Source organism: Adiantum capillus-veneris, chromosome 1 (assembly GCF_014529385.1).
Source record: "Adiantum capillus-veneris isolate H3 chromosome 1, ASM1452938v2, whole genome shotgun sequence".
Taxonomy (NCBI): Eukaryota; Viridiplantae; Streptophyta; class Polypodiopsida; order Polypodiales; family Pteridaceae; genus Adiantum; species Adiantum capillus-veneris.
Window position 1 is genome coordinate 156,737,958 of NC_140931.1, and position 13,048 is coordinate 156,751,005.

Consider the following 13,048-nt stretch of genomic DNA (forward strand, 5'->3'; position numbering starts at 1 on the left):
CCCGCCGTGTGTCCATTTTCCTCTCCTCCACTCAAAAGGTGTCCTTTCTCCTTTCTCTCTCCCCTCAAGCTACCCCACCTCTCACCAATAATGCATTATAACTCACCAATAATGCACCCTAACTCACATGCAACTTACCCTATCTTCCAAAATAGTATACCCCACCCCCTCTTTCTCTCTCCTATCATATCCCATGACCCAAATACCCCCCTCTCTCTCTAAAGGGTGCCATATCTCTTGTCTTGTAGCTAAATAACCTTCCCCACACTCACACACACTCAGTTTCACTGAAAAAGGTGCCCACAGACCCATCCCCACCCAGTGGTTACCTGATTTTTCTTGTGTTCACACACATCTGCACACAGATTCACCTTTGAACACACTCCCCTCTCTCCCCTCTTGTAATTACTTTATTCTCCATGTCACCTCTCACTTCTTTTCATCAACCCATCTCTCTCTCTTAGTCTCTCTCTCATGAAACTACTGTTCTGGCACATATACACACAGCCAGACAAGTGGGGCCCACAATCACATGGCCTATGTAGATAATGATTTCTTCATTTCTAAATTCTAGAAATCCTCCCCCCTCCTCCCCTATATAAAGAGGGGTCACCATCACACTACATACACACACAACATCACCAAAGAACACACTATGCACTGTGTGTGCCTACTGCACACACACACACCCACACCATCACCATCACCATCACTGCAATCACCATGCTTGTCTTGAGCATGACCTCTACACCCTTGGCTATGGAACATGAAGGGCAACTAAATGAAGGATGATGGCCATAACCCTCGTGCGAGTCTTCGCCATCAACTCCCACCTATCCGCCATGTGCTCTACCACTCTCTCCCTTCTCATTCCCCTACCCTATGCTCCCCATTTCATCGCCTTATTCTCTAAATAAAGCTTGAGGTTTTGTGAGTATGTTTTCTTGCAATTTTTTGCCCATGTGAGGTGTGCGGAATTGCCACCTAGTCTTGTGTTTGGAGTGAGCTTGTGTATGTGTGAAGGGTGTGCGGATTCGCCATCCTTTTGTGGTGCCTAAGTACTAAGCCGCTATACCCCCTCCCTCACTCTCTCTCTCTCTCTCTCTCTCTTTCTCTCTCTCTCTCTCTCTCTCTCTCTCTCTCTCTCTCACTTGATCTCATTCCCTTTCCTCTTTATCATTACTCCCAAGCATCCATCTCTCTTGGATGAAAACTTTGTTATGGTGGTGTGTTGTTTGCGTCCTAGCCGCTGAAGCTAGGTGGTGCCCCTGTTTGCTTTACCATGACAGGCTCGAGGTGCTCCATTCGGTCCCCGGTGTTTTAGAGGCCGTCGGGGGTTCGGGGTTTGCTTTGCTCCCGTCACAAGATTGAATGTGGGACATTGAGAAAAGAAGATTGCATCCTAGAGAGGTTAGTAGAGGATAAGAGCTATGTTCAAGAGCCATTTCTTGATGATTTTTTTGAACCCTTTGGGTGGGACCAAATATACTCTAGATGTGTACATGAACGAGCGAACCCCAACAAATTCTATGATGATGAAGGTTTTGCCATAATGCCCTTCCAGATGCTGAATGTTATTTTGGAATTCGGATTTAAAACTGAGGATATGGAAACTCTAGAGATGATTGATTGCATGGAAAAGGTTTTCATTTGATGTATAAGCAATGAAAGTGATGAATAGTTTCAAGACTTGCGAGACGATGAATTAGAAATTGAAGCTGGGGATGAGCTATCCAGTAGGTTTGAAAACAAGATGAAACCAAACCAGCATGAGGCATTCTTCTATGAATTCCCAAACTTGAAATCAAGAAGAATACAAGGGAATCGATCTAAATGGGTGAAAGCAAAAAAAACATGCAAGGGAAACTTATGCCTCAATTGTTGAGCAAAATGAAGTATCCAATGCTCATAGGAGCAAATGAATTTGTTGGGGACAAGATCACACAAAAACCTGTGAAACCAGCTTCTACAAATATTAATCCAAAGAAACGAAGGAAAGGGAAATCCAAAGTCACAACTTAAACATCATAAAAAATGTCAAAAACCATGCGAAATCGTGAATATCAAAAGTTGAAGCAAACCTTGAAGGAAGTTTGGACAATGGATATAGAAAGTGTAGAGGGGTTTGAAATCGACAAATTTGACTACACTCTCACTACAAAAAGTTCACGATGCAAGATAGACAAGTCATAGTTTATCAGTCAATGAGGGAGCTAAAAAACCCAGGAACATCTTATGATGGACCTGAAAATGCCAAACACATCTACTTGGCTAAGTAAGGAAGGACTGAAACCGGAATATAGTGCCACAAGGCTCATCAAGGAGCAAGAGTAGCTATTAATAGCTACTCTCAAACAGTATAAAGATTTGTTTGCATGGTCATACAAGAACCTTAAGGGAGTTGATCCAAGTATTTGCCAACATACGATACCCTTTAAGAGTGATTCCAAACCTCGTAGATAACATCCCTTTATAATGAAATCTTTACCAAAAATATCAAAGAGAAGATAGACACACTTAAGAAAGCTGAGTTTATCTACGGGATTGAACACACAGATTTGGTGCCACCATTTGTGGTAGTGCCCAAAAAGAACAAAAAATTGCAAGTTTGTGTATATATCAAATGAGTAATGCTACCACCATCAGAGATAATTATCTACTTGCTGGGTACCTACTTGGTCCAAAATTGCCAAACTCATTAATTTGTCTGTTAGATTCGAATCGAATCTTTCAATAACAAAGGAAAAAAAGAAATAGCTTTCCAGTTTCCCCCTTTCCCTCATCATGCACGCAAAGCTTAGCCTCGCATCCCTCTCTCTCCTCTCTCTCTCTCTCTCTTTGGCCTTGCTCTCAGACCCGCGATGGATTTCCTTGTCTCGCTCTCAAAGCACATAGTCTATTGCTAACAGGATGTGGAGCATGGGCCCCGTCACAATCATAGTAGCCAAAAAAAACTTCCTGTGTTCGCCTTGGCCCTAGGAAAAATGACATCTCTCTCTCTCTCTCTCTCTCTCTCTCTCTCTCTCTCTCTCTCTCTCTCTCTCTCTCTCTCTCTCTCTCTCTCTCTCTCTCTCTCCACCATTCGTTGTCCTCCTCGTCTTCTTTCTCGCCTGAACTCAGCACCGCCTTTCTCTCTTGAGCCTGCATGAGACCCTACATGCGATGGAGAAAAAACCAGGGCATGGCGATGGAGAGCAGAACAACAATCCCCCATCCCTCTGCACCATTGCGGATCAGCACCATGTGTATTTGCTCCTCCCTTTGCGATTCGTCATAGGGCAATCCTACCCTTCACCACACAATCACGACAGCTTAGACGCAGCACACCGACAAGATGCGAAGAATGCCAACAACAAATGAAATGCCCGTCCACACGTGCACTAGAGAGACACACAGGGAGAAGAAAGAGACTTGGATTGCGCAGAGAGAGAGAGAGAGAGAGAGAGAGAGAGAGAGAGAGAGAGAGAGAGAGAGAGAGAGAGAGAGAGAGCATTGTGTCAACCATGCCTCGCTTGCATCCTCCCTATGAAATCGGACATGGCGCTCTTCCGCCGATATCTTGCTTAGCTGCAGACGTTCATGAGATTGTGGCAGGCCTGCTTCAACTCCTGCGACCTCAGCTCATCCTCATGCACGTCCTTTGCTCGTCTGACGCACAGAGAGTCTCTCTCTCTCTCTCTCTCTCTCTCTCTCTCTCTCTCTCTCTCTCTCTCTCTCTCTCTCTCTCTCTCTCTCTCTCTCAAAAAACATCACAGTGACATATGTACTCCTTTTTGCTTTACTTTGCCCACCCTTGCCTTCTCCAAAGCGGTATCTCCAATGATTCTGCCTATTGCAACCCAAGAAGAAACGTTTTGGACAGCTACTCATGTGATAGAGAGAGTTGCGAGCAAGGAAGCTTACAAATTTCTTGATGGCTTTTCAAGCTACAATTAGCTCACCCATAAAGCAAGAGGATCAACATAAGACAAGCTCTGTAAAATAGAACGAGGCATATTTTCTTATAGGGTAATGCCATTTGGCTTAACCAATGCACCTGCCACATTCCAAAGGCTGATGAGTCATGTGCTTAAAGAATATCTAAGACAATATTTAGAAATTTTCATGGATGACTTATGCGTGCATTCCCTCCTAAGGAATGAACACATAGAGCATTTGAAGAAGATCTTTGAAAAATGATGGTATTTTTGAAGAGCTTTGTACATACGACTGTGAGAGGGTACTCAACAACACATTGTAATTGATTTTTCTCTTAACGTGGTGATCAAATTTCTGCTCCAAGAATTCCATTGTGTTCCTTGTCTCTTGTTCTTTCATTTAAGTATAATCAGTCTTAGTTTTGTTGTGGTTTGTGACTACCTATCTGTGAGCTAAATCTACAATGTGACCATAGGAGAGTGTTCCTAGACCATAGAGAGACCTATCTCGACTGTTGTGTTGCAATTTTAACAACTTGGACCATGATGGATTGGAATTTTGGTACCTTGTTGGATGGCCTGCAAACTTTGTAGGATAGTGCCCCTAGACCTACTATAGATCCTCCTAAAGTCTTTTCATTCCAAGTTCATTTGGTCAACATAGAGCGCTGAGACAAGACATGGGAAGATTTCCTAGATTAGACAGTGATAGTTTTCAAGTGCTAATGATGGCTTAGTTCAGTAGGTTCACTTATTGAGGTTGAAACCCTCAAAGAGACTCCGTGCCCCATATATCCGAGTTGCTTCCCTGAGTACTGACATTATGTTAGTGCCAGAAAGCTATGCCACAAACATCCAATCATAGAGACACGATAGCAGTTGGCACAAGTCCACTCTAGAAGAATATGGTCTATGATGAGAGCGATACATTTGTACTCCCAGAGAATTATGAGCAAGTGGTGTTCATCTCAGACTTGGTAGATCCTCACTGGCTTTTTGTGGTCCAAGTTTCATTGTGTAGTAAAAAAGTGTTTTTGGAGGGTGTGGAAGTGGAAGATGTTCAAGATAGTGAAAGAAGGGCCATGACATGCAGCCCTTGAGGAAGAATACCTCAAGGAGATGGGGTTCAACCTAGAGAAAAAATGATGAGGATAAAGTAGATGTGAGTGGATGGAAGACTCGAATAAGGATCTACCTTAGGCAAGCCAGCTTCTACGGTTTGATGATAGCATTGGAATAGAGATAAAGATATATATGTTTGGAACTTTAGATCTTTCAAAACATGATAGATTAGTGGACACTTGATGTCACCTTTTATAACATGACCAAGTGACCTGCATTTTGTGGTTTCCAAATAATCAAGTTTATTAACATGTTTCCTCCAAGATTATTATGTGTTTTTGTCTAGGTGCACTTATTTTTTTTGGGGTTGCATATCCCTAAAGATAGATATGTTTGGAGATTTGGATGTTTTGAGACATGATATATTAGTGTACTCTCAATGTTATCTTTTGTAACATGACTAAGTGTACTACATTTTATGGTTGCCAAATAATCAAGTTTACTAACTCCTTACAGGTTTTCTCCAATTTTATTATATGTTTTTTTTGTCCAAGTGTGCTTTTCTTTTTTGGGTTGTATATCCTATCGTGTAGCTTAATCCATTTTTTTGTGCATGTATTCTATATTCTAATCTTGCAATAAAAATGACATCTACTAGTTGGAATTTATGCTTGATGTTGGCTTGCAACAATGATTCTCAACCATGGATACACCTCATAGACAATTCCACATTCTCAGTGAGTATTTCTCCCATACTTCTCTAGACTTCACCACACAACTTAGTTAGTTTGGTAGATTCATAGGCTGAGCCACCCTTGAGTAGAAGTGGACGACCATGAATTTTTGGCAGGGTTAAAGTATGATCCCTATTGGTGTGCTGTATACAACCACAAACCCCCTTAGTCCCTCTACATCAGTGGCCCCCTTCGGTCCTTCCACTTCTTTTACCCCCATTGACACTTCTCCTCAGGGGTACATCATACGTCAAATCCACCTGAGACCACCTTCATGGTCCTCTATGTTGAGGAGATTGACATATGTGGAAAACCTCCTGTAGTAGTGGCGACAAAGGAAATGAGGAAGATGCTATGGGGATGGCTACACCAACACCCACGCTAGATCTTGCAAGACCATCCATATTATCTATCATGACCACATCTCTCAGCACACCTAGTACACCTTAGGGGCTCATGAGCATGGTCCCTCCAAGTTGTATGGAGTTGCACATGGGGCACCATTCATGAATGTGATTGGAAAGGAGGAGTTTTTGATGTCTTTGCAACCTATAATCTCAATCCATCCCAAAAGATTGAACAATTGTCATACTTGCCAGTGATAATAGTACCTCTGATGCCAAAATAACATAACATGCCACAAAAGTAAATGTTGATCTACCAGTTTATTGACATCCTATAGTGAAAGGATTTATCATAATAGGCACACCAACAAGTGATCCAGTGGAAAAAGGATAAAAGAAGCCTTTGGTGGTACAAAAAAAGGCCCAATTTTTATTCCACATGATTGGTACTTCTACCACACAACCATTGGAATTTTGGAGGGAATCCATTTGTTGGAAAAAAAAATTCTTTAAAATTTTGATACCAAATTAATACAAAATTAAAAGTGTGACCATACATGTGACACAAACATAAGGTGAAGGGCTCATTATTGAGAGGAGTTGTAACTGTTTGAGCTTATGGGATAGAGGAGAGTAGCACCATTTCAAAAAATTCATGTCAAGGTATGCTTGCAGCTACTCCATGAAGGGAAACTTGCTCTACTAATATGATAGGTAGAAATCCAGCTTTGATAGTGCTCTCCCTCAATTGTGCTAGTTCCCTCTCTTCTAAAGGAGCTCACAATGCTGTTCCATGAGGATGCCATCATGTAAGTCTATTTCCAGAGCCTCACCTAGTTTCAAACCAAGACCAAAGGGCAAGGATAGTGCAATGAAATCCCCTCAAAGTATAAACAAGACACTGACACCTAATATGGAGGTGAAGCAGAAAAGCATCCCCAACACAAGGACAAGTGGCAAGAAGATTGTGTCGATGGAACGTTCAAAGCAAGCACCTGTCCTTTTTTATGAAGAGAGTCCAAGAAAGTCCTTGGGGAGGCAAAGAGATGAACATTGAATATGGCAACTACTACTTTGTTGCCTTCCTCATTTTTGATTCATGCATGTTTAAATACATCTTTGCATGCATGCATGTATGAAAATCACCTATGTTGTTGGCTTTAAAAAAAATTGTGTTTTGGTAATTGTGGGAAGATTCCTCACCTACTTAAAGTTTGCATGCTTTAGTAATTAGTTATATGGTACTACGTGTGCATGCATACTTGAATGTGCTACAATTTTGAGCAGGACCCTAATCCAGATTATGTGTTGTACGAGGTTACATTTTTGAGCTGATTAGAGTATGAAACTATATTCTATATTGTATCAAATTTTGTCTTAAATAGTATCAATTCTGGTACTATTTTTGCAGTATGAAATTATATTCCACACAATATCAACTTCAATCTTAAATAGTACCAATTTTGGTAGGATTTCTCGTAGTATGAAATTATATTCCACACAATACCAACTTTTGTCTTAAATAATACCAAATTTGGTACTATTTCTTATATTATGAAACTATATTCCACATAGTACCAAATTCTACCTTAAATAGTACCAAATCTAGTATTATTTTTGAGTAATGCATGCTGAGAAATTGTATTCCAAACAATCAATAATTTGCTACTAAATAATATCAATTTTGGTAGTATCTAGCATAATATGCACCATGTGATAATTAATTCCATATGTATGCATGTTTGAATGTGCTACAACCTTATGTGTTATAGGAGGTAGATTTTTTACTTGCTACATGATATGAAACTAGTCCATAGCATACCAAATTTGGAATAAAAGCACAATATTTGATACTATATGTCACCATTTTGAAGCTTGTAAGGCATGTCTAACTAGTGATAAAAAAAATTTCCCGTTTCAAGTAAAAACAAAATGGAAGAATATCCTTTGATTACTAGGTTTTGCTACACAACAGAGAACCTACATGAGGAATATGGCTTGAATCTACAGGGGGTGCTCCCAAAGGACCTCAATGATGATGATCTACCTATTGTTGATCAATGGTTGTCAGAGTTAAGGTAGAAGAGCCAAAAGCACTCAAACATCTACTTGAATCAAAAGCAACCCCACTTGGTTGATGATTCAAACTATTGTACTATAAAGTCTATCAAGCCCCCCCATCATTCAAGGAGATTACAAGTAAATTTTCATGGTGCTATGCATTCAAAAGGTGCCATGCAGTAGCAAAGAACCCTACAATCCATATAGTGACATGGGATATCTTTCGTGAGAGTGTGCTTAGTATGTGTAGTAGCACAATGGGAGATTTGCAGCGAAAGGTTGAAACCTAGAGGAGGGCTAATGGTGCCTCCCATGGAGGTTTCCCCCATCAAAACAAAAGCTTCACATGACATAGAGTAGCATCAATATTTGTATAGAGAGAGAGCATTTGTACCCTAGGCTAGTAGTTGATTACATCCCTAATTTGGAGGTGGTACTTGATAGGATGCCTCGAAAGAATAAAATTGTCACGAGTACGCTTACAACATTGAGGGCTAATATCCAGGAGACGAAGGAGACTTTGCTGAGGTAGGAAGGCTCATATGCTGCGTAAAGAGAATTAAGGATGATATTGTGGGATATGAAGCACGACTTGTTGAGTTGTGACAAAAAAACCTTGTTTGTGATGATGAGATAAGGGAGGTGGAGGCTGACTCGGTAGCCAGTCAATGCATTCTCTTGCAACTTGCTACTAGTGAAAACATATAGAGATGTGAAGAAGAAGTTCAGAAGGAGAAGATATTCAAACTAATAGGTCTTGATTCTTTTGGCAGTCTTGGAAATTATACTTTTAGGGTGCATAGTCTGTTTGGAAAGTTTGGGTGGTTTAGGAAGTTTTATTACTGATAATTTTTCCACATTCTATAATTTCAATAGTTTTGGCAGTTCTAAAGATAATGTACTTTTGCTAGTTATGAAAGATTTTGTAGTTTTGATAGTTTAGAAAAATTCCACAGCTTAAGTACTTTGTATGGTTTTGGTAGTTCTAGTAGTTTTGATAGTTTGGCTAGTACAGGTAGTTTGGAAAGTATTGTTAGTTGTCTGGTGGGTTTGTCAGTTTATGTAGCTAATGAACTGATACATTTGGTATTTTTGTAACTTTTGAACCTTTGGTAGCTTTGGTAGTTCTAGGTTCTAATGATTGAAAACTCTAGTTGGGGTACTTTTGGTAAAGTTAGGTAACATTTTAGATTTTATCTAATTTGGTAGCTATGAAAGTTTTTGGTACACTGTTTGGTAGTTTTGAGAGTGTGGTACATTTGGTACTATTTGGTAGTTTTGAGAGTGTAGTACATTTGGTACTATTTGGTAGTTTTGAGAATGTTTGATACATTTGGTACTATCAAGTACTTTTGGTACATTTGTTGATAAAAACTATAGTTGAGGTTCTTTTGGTTAAGTTTAGGTGCTTTTTAAAGTTTAATTAACTTGGTAGTTATTCAATTTTTTGGTATATTTGGTATTGTTTGGTAGTTTTGAAAATGTTTGGTACATTCGGTCCCGTCAAGTATATTTGGTAGTGTTAAGTACTTTTGATACTTTTGCTCTAGTTGAGATACCTTTGGTTAAGTTTTGGCACTATTTGGTACTTTTGGTGCTTTGGGATTGTTTTGTATTGCTTGATCTATGGTGTTTACTTTTGCTTCCTCCACATTATGTTGTATGATTGGCAAGTATGGAACTTGCTAGCTTGGTTTGGTGGTACAAAAAAAGGACCTATTTTACTTCTACCAATGAAAAAGTGGGGATTGGTAAAATTTTTGTAGTTTAGGTCAAAACTTTTTGGACCTTGTGTTTTTAGATTCTCCTTTTGAAGATCTATCACTGATATATAGTATGATAGGTAGTTTTTCATGTGACATGTAGACATTGTAGCTCAAAGATTTGTCAAAGGGTCTGTCAAGGACAATCCTTTTTGTACCACCAAAGCGTGCTTTTAGCCAAGATGATAACTTCTTTATATATGTTTAATCTTCTCTCTTTTGTTTTACAGATAGAACATGATTGTCTTGAGGTTGAATGCAAGGAACCACATTGATTTTTTCAACAAGGTCATTATAGGGAGAAGAGGTTCACTCTCTTCCTAGGGCCTCAAATTGTGGATGCTGAGAATAACATGCATGTCTTTGGTGTTTGCCTCGTTTGTGGGGAGGCTTTGAAGGCTTCCTATGTTGCTGGTATCTTCATGCTTTCTTCTTGACATCAATATTAGCCTCTATGCTTTGTATTCTATCCTGGAGGAGTACCTCTTGTGCTAAACCTGGTCACAACATTGCAATCCCTATGAATTCAAAGTCTCGGATTAGTGGGCACTCTACTTTGAAGCGTATGTGGGTAATGTTTCAGCATGAAATTTTTCTCTTGTGCTGATTTTGTCCCTTGATCAAAAAATCTATCAATGTTTTTTGATTATGTAGATGGAGAGAATACTACTGAGGATTCAAAGTGGACAGTTTGGAGAGGAATTGAGGAGAACCAAGGTCCTACCAAGTTAGTTGCTAGTAATATGTTTTCTCAGGATGATGCTACCAATAAGGAAGTACATGGTGTCCTGTGGGACTTGAGGTATTTTTTTGTGGAAGGCCTAGGCGATGAACAAGGGTTGGAGGGTTCAATCACAATTGTGAAAACTAGAGAGGGACTAATGTGGAGGGTAGATCATGTGTGTCACGTGAAGAAGACATGAAAGAGAGAGTCCCTGAGACCATTCACTTGGATGAAGAGGGGTCACATATAGGAGTCAACATAGAGGCAAAGGGTGATGACACCAAGGCTCATGATGGTGGGACCCCAACTCTTGATGAGGCCAAGGTTGGTGATGAATATAACCCAAATGTCAATGAGTTATTTGGTACTAATAAAGATATGCCAACTATTGATGAAGACATGCCAGCTATTGATAAGGCAAGAAATGTTAATGCCAACGGGAAAGGTACGATTGATGTGATGAAGGGGGAGGATGATGAAACTAACTTTTGTGTAGAAAATACCAACAATGTGGACGGAGGTAATGCCAAGAAGTGGGAGAGCACAAGAGATGCCAATAAGGGGGGGAGCACAAGAGATGTCAAGAAGGGGAAAAAGGGAGAGGACGATGCAACACAAAACCGTATAGTAAAGGCAAGGAAGAAGAAGGTGGGAGGTAATTCCAAGAAGGGGGAGAGCATTGGAGATGGAAAGAAGGAGAAAGGGGGGAGGATGATGCAAAGAAAAAACATACGAAAAAGGTGACTAGACAGGCGAGAGGTACTACCAAGAGGGGTTGGGGGGGGGGGGGGGGGGGGGGGGGGCACGGGAGATGTCAAGGGGAAAGATGATCCCAAATAGGGGTCAATACAACAAGTTTCAAACGATGGGGGGTTGACGCAAAGGGGGAGATGAAAACTGATGAGACTAAAACTACAAAGGGAGGTGAGGCTACAAGGAATATGACTTTTGTGGGTGACAAATATGCAAGTAAAGAATCTGACTTGGCCACTCTATTGGAGCTTTTTATTTTGAACAGACCATAGCGCCTTGCAAGTCGTGGTTTGAAACAACGCACATGCAAGGATTTGACCTTGAGGGTGTGAAAATTGTATTAGATCTACATGAATCAAAGACATTGTACTGTTCTTTTGTTGTTGCCATCTATCCTCCATCTATCATTTGGTTCAGTTTATACAATCTCTCATGTTTTCTTGTGAAGGAGTCACATAAACTTGTGTAAAACAAAATTCTAGTTTGGGTACTGTTCTGTACCAAGATTTGGTACTTCGTACTACCAGATTGGATACCATATACTACCAAATGGTTTGTCTAGTACTACCAAATTTGGTATTGTCCAATAGAATTCAACTATGTTGTCTTGCTTATTATAAGGTTTAAAAATCTTCTATTTTGTTTTTCTTATAAGTATAAAACCAAACTTTAGTTTTATATTGCTCAACACCAACTTTTGGTACTTCATACTACCAAAAAATTGGTACTTTATACTTTCAAATGGTCTGTCTAATAGTACAAATTTTGGTGTTGTCCAGTAGAAATCTTTCATGTTGTCTTTCTTATAAAAATCTTATGGAATGAGGTAATGTTTTACATTACCTTTTATATTACATAGCACAAAATTTGGTACTTAATACTACCAAATTGGAAACTTTATACTACCAAAAGGTTAGTCTAGTAGTACCAATTTGGTATTTGCTAGTGGATTGTTTCTACCTTTAACCTTTTATTACCCAATTGAAACTACTTGGTACCTTGAGTGATCCAATAAGGTAATGTGTGACATGATTTTGATAATTCCTTACTCCAAAAATTGGTTGTGTTGTGTTGTGTTGTGTTATGTTTTTCCTACATAGAGCCAAACAGCTTACAAGTACCAAATATTGGTACTCTTAACATTCTATTGGTATTGTATATTCTTATACTTAGCAATGTAAGCTACAATTCTTGTATTCAATCTCTAATACAAATAATATCTTTTATTTCAATACTTTGAACTTTGGGTATTGTAGGAAAGCAACATCCATGGTGGCTAGAAGACCATTGGAAAACACAGAGCTCCCCAAAGATCTACCAACTAAAAGTCATCGACTGACCTAATTTTGGATGTCAATGGTGTGTTGTTGAAGAGTTATTTCAAGGTGCCAGATGATTTTTGATAGTTTCCCTTCCTAGATAAAGTCAAACCCCAGGGTGTGCAAGTCCAGTAGATATTCCTATTGTGTTGTGAGGCATGATGCTGAGGAGTTTATCCTTGCACTAAGGAAGGAAGCCTATATTATGCTTTGGTCATGTTATAAAATGCATATTCTCATGAATACAATGCACACATACTTTCTTGAATTGATGAGGATGCATGGACTATTTTTAGGTACATTCAACCTTCTCTAATAGTATGCATTCTCTTTACAAGCATGTACTTGAAACTAACCTCTTACTTACATCT